Source organism: Coenobita brevimanus, chromosome 70 (genome assembly GCF_032717465.1).
Source record: "Coenobita brevimanus isolate Jiangsu-jjx chromosome 70, ASM3271746v2, whole genome shotgun sequence".
NCBI classification, from domain to species: domain Eukaryota; kingdom Metazoa; phylum Arthropoda; class Malacostraca; order Decapoda; family Coenobitidae; genus Coenobita; species Coenobita brevimanus.
Window position 1 is genome coordinate 54,815,111 of NC_137023.1, and position 5,000 is coordinate 54,820,110.

Consider the following 5,000-nt stretch of genomic DNA (forward strand, 5'->3'; position numbering starts at 1 on the left):
CTACTACTAAAAACTGCATCTTCTATAACTAAAAATAACTTGTCATCTGAACACAATTTTCCTCTTATATAAAACTACAAAATTTTTGATGTATGAAAGAGGCTGTTTTTCATTCGCCTCTTTTCCTCTTCCTCTTCCCTTTCCTCGTCTCGCATCTTATTTCCATCTTCACACACACACACACACACACACACACACACACACACACACACACACAATAATAAAAACACAACAACAACAACAATCATCCCACAATCAAAGCACCAAAATAACACAAACCAAAAATTCTAGAGTACGAAAAAAAAAAAAAAAAAGGAACGCAAAGAAATAAACGCTAATAATAATAACCTATCTATCTATCTATCTATCTATAGCCCGACGCCCTAATCCCGCAAAGGGTGGCCGCAGACAAAACGCCTCCAAGTCACTCTGTCACCCACCATTTGACTCCCCTCCCCCCAACTCACCCCCCCCTCCCTCATATACCTCTCAACTCCATCCCTCCACCTCATCCTCGGTCTACCCCTCCCTCTCCCTCCCTCCACCTCACCTACATACACCCTCTTAGTCAGTCTTTCATTCTCCATCCTCTCCACATGTCCAAACTACCTCTGTGTATTTCTCCTAATAATAATAATAATAATAATAATAATAATAATAATAATAATAATAATAATAAAGGATCTGCTTGAAGGGCTAAAATATTAACTCGTACCCTCAACATGCTTTCCTCCTTGGCCTTACAAACCCCACCTTTGATGCAGGAAGAGGTCTTTTCAGTCACTTTCCTCTTTCCTCTTCCTCTCTCTTCTTCCTGCTACTCTTTCTTCGTCCCTGGCTCCTATTACTCTTTTTCTTTGAGAGAGACGGGAGGGAGGAAAGAGAGGAGAAAGAGAGCAAATGACCCACGGACCTGACTGGACCCCTTGACTGGACCCGACTCTCGATTCTACCCAGATTTTCATTCCTTAGAAAGAAAAATAAAAAGCTAAAGAAAACGGGGTGCGGGGTTGGAGGGGGGTCTACTTCAAAGCCGCCTGGTCCTGTATTGTGTCCTATTCTTGATCATTTTTAACATTTTTTTCTTCTTTGCTCTCTTCTATTCATCTCATTCTTTCCTCTATGCCTCCTCCTTTTGATATTCTCTCTCCCCCCCTCTCTCTCTCTCTCTCTCTCCCTTTTCTCAATTACTTCCCTCTCCCTCCTCCCTCACCTATTTCTCCCCACTGCCCCTCTTACCTCTTTTCCCTACTCTCCCACTTCCCCTCCCCTCTTCAATCCCTCCCCCTCCTCCTCCTTCTCCTGTCTTTCTCTCTTTTTCTTCCTTCCTTCTCATCATTTACCTTAAATCCTAACTTCCTTCTTTCACTTCCGTTTTTTCTCTCCATCTTTCCTTTCTTCTCATAATCTTCCTTCAATCTCTCCTTCCTTATCTCCTTCTATCCCTTCTTCACACCACCTTCCTTTCCATCATCTTCCTTCACTTCCTCCTTCTTTCCTTCTGTTCATTCCTCCTTCCTTCCCATCATCTTTCAGTCCCTCCCTCCATCTCCCTCTTTTATTCTCCCTCTTCCTGCTATCCTTCCCTCATTCTTTTCTTCCATCTCATCCTCCTCCTTTAATCCTCCCTCCCTCCCTCTCTCCCTCCCCACCTCATCCTCGGTAACTATCTCGAGAAGTGTGACCAAGTTCTCAGATTCCCTGTCATGTCAGCTCCCCTCTCCCCTTTAGCTCCTCTCCCCATCTCCCTCCCTCTCTCTCTCTCTTCACTTAAAGGGAGGGAGAGGGGAAAGGGGGTAGAGGGTAAGGAGGGAAAGGGCTAGTGAGAAAGGGAGAAAAGGAAATGAGGAGGGAAAAGGGGGTGGGGGTCCTTCCTCCCCTCAGCCCTCCCTTCCTCCCTCTCTTGACACTGGAAGAAAGGGAGGGAAAACAGGTAAGAGGGAGAGAAAAGGGGTAGAGAGAAAGGGAGAGGAGAAGAGAATGAGGAGGAGGAAAGTGGGTGGAGAGGGAGAGAGGAAGAGAGCACGGAGAGGAAATGGGAAGGAAAAGAGGGAAGAGGAGAAAGAAAAGAAGCCTCATAAGGATTGACAGAGCTACAAAATAAACAATATTACCCTTTCATGTTCGCTGACGATCTAGCAACTTCAGATCTACTATTCTACATTATCATACAATAATAATAATAATAATAATAATAATAATAATAATAATAACAACAATAATGTTTTCCCTACACCTACGATTCACTTTACTAATTCAATCCAAAGGCATATTTTTCATTCTACACTCTCCAGACGATTACATTTCGCTAATAAACGAAGCCTAGTACTATAGGGGTTTAGGAGGGCAGTGTCCAACCCCTCCAGCTTACAAAGTCACTCTCGGGCCGAATAAAATCGTCAAACACCCTTAAGAATAAAATCAAAATCTTGTCCTTGGGCAGAAAGGGTTAAGATACTGTTCATTTCTTCGTCTGGGTATCATTATTTATTACCTTTGCTATTATTTTCCGTTTTTATATTTTTTGGTAAGTTAAAAAAAAAAAAAAAAATGAACGCATCACTCCAACTGAAACGTCCCTAAATCATTCTTTTTACCTTTGTTATATCTCCAGTTTTTCTACATAATTTTTTAATACGAAAAAAAACAAACAAAAAATGAACGCAGGACTCCAACTCAGGCCTCCCTAAATCACTTCACACTGCAAGAAGCCTGCACTGTGACCTGAATGAAATGCTCCTTCTACAAACCCAACTACTCTATTTGACATCGTAATTGCCCCAGCACACTAATTGCTCGTTATCAGGACACTGGGTAATCGGAACAAGCAAATCTCTTTCTCTAGTCGTAGATTATTCAGTTAATTTTTTTTTTTTTGCCCTAATTGCCAATGTGAAGGACTCTGCATTTTTTGGCATTTGGGTGTGTTTGCCATATGTACATTTTCTTTTTTTTTTCCTTTTAATGCAAGGAAGAAGGAACCAAAGGCCAGGAGTTAAAAGGTTTATGATGTGTCTGGAATTTTAGGTTAATCTCGTCAGCTGATTTTTACGTATTTCAACAAAGGCCTTAATCAGTAACATTAAAATACGGAAAAAAAAAAAAAAAAACTCTTGAAGCTTGCAGTACACCACAGACAACAGTTAACTTGGCTACGACGTGTGTGTGTGTGTGTGTGTGTGTGTGTGTGTGTGTGTGTGTGTGTCCAATACGCCAGATCATTTTATTTATTCACCCAGTGCTACTTACATCACGTGACTTTCCTGAAGGTGTAAAAGAAACGCATCTAAGTATACAGAAAATTTCTATGTATGTTTAGATGGTTATGTAGGCGTGGTGAGTCAGGGTACAAGAGGACATGAATGACGGATGAGTAATTAGGTGACTCATTCACTGTTCTCTCTCTTAATTTCTCTTTCCATTTTATTTTTTGGATCATACCTCACCTCTTTTGGTGGGAATAGGAGTCAAAATGATGATGATGATGATGATGATGATGATGATGATGGTAATGATGATGATGATGATGATGATGATGATAGTAATCTTTCGTGCGGAACTTAACATAAGCTTACCACTGGGAGAGGAGAAAATGGGAGAAGCGAGGAACAAGAGCGGAAAGAAGACAAAAGAACGAAGGGATGAATTAAGACAATAGGAGAGGACAGAGGAGAGGAAGGAGGAAGAGGGAGAGGAAGAAAGAGGAAGAGGAAGGAGAGGAAGGAAGAGGAAGGGGAAGGAGAGGAAGTGGAAGGGGAAGGAGAGGAAGGAAGAGGATGCGGAAAGGAGGTAGGGTGACAGGAGAGGAAGAAGATGAATAAATGGGAAGGAAGGAGCAGAGAATATCGTTGAGAAAGACATCATTAGAGAGAGAGAGAGACAGAGACAGAGACAGAGAGAGAGAGAGAGAGAGAGAGAGAGAGACGAGCATCCTCAAAAACAAAACAGAGACAAAAGGACGAGGACACAAGAAAAAAGAGAGAAAGAGAGAAAAATAAAGCAAAAGTGAGCGAGGGGACAAACAGATCATTATCCTCTGTTCCATCTATCGTGCCTGACCACACAAAAGACACAACCCCCCCCCCCACTGTCCCCTTCCCTACCACACCCACCACACCACCACCACCATTAACTACCACTATTAACATCAGCCCCATCACCATCACTACTACGAATGGCACACCTCCTCCCACCACAATTCCACCACCATTATCACCGCCGCCACCACTACCACCATTACCACCAACTACCACCACCACCACAGTCACCTAATCTATACCACAAATACTACCACAACAGACACGACCCCTTCCATCATCCATTCCTACCACACCCCCACCACCATCAACACCACCACCTCCACCATCATTAGCACCACCACCACCACCACCACTACCACAATTGCTTACCACCACCACCATCATTTCCCACTAAATGCCACAACCACAACTGCATATCACCATCACCAGCACCATAACAAACCACATCACCATCATGACAATCATTACCTCCATCACCATCATCACTACCATCTTACCACCGACTACCACAACACTAGAACAACGACAATCATCACCAACAGTACCACAATTTTCCTACCACCACTACCACAACTTCCAACCTTACTACCACACCCTTCCTACAACCACAACCACAATCTTCCTACCACCACCACTACAACTACCACAATCTTCCTAGTATCACCACCACAACTACCACAATCTTCCTACCACCACTACCACAATCTTCCTACCACCACTACCACAATCTTCCTACCACCACCGCCACAACTACCACAATTTACCTACCACCACTACCACAATCTTCCTACCACAACTACCACAATCACCACAACGATCAGGGTCAGCCAGAAAAACAAGATGGACGACCCTCGCAATTATGATATCGGCAAAACAGACCATCGGATCCTTTTGTCTCTCTCTCTCTCTCTCTCTCTCTCTCTCTCATTTCTTCTTCTTTTCCTCCGATATAATTCCCTC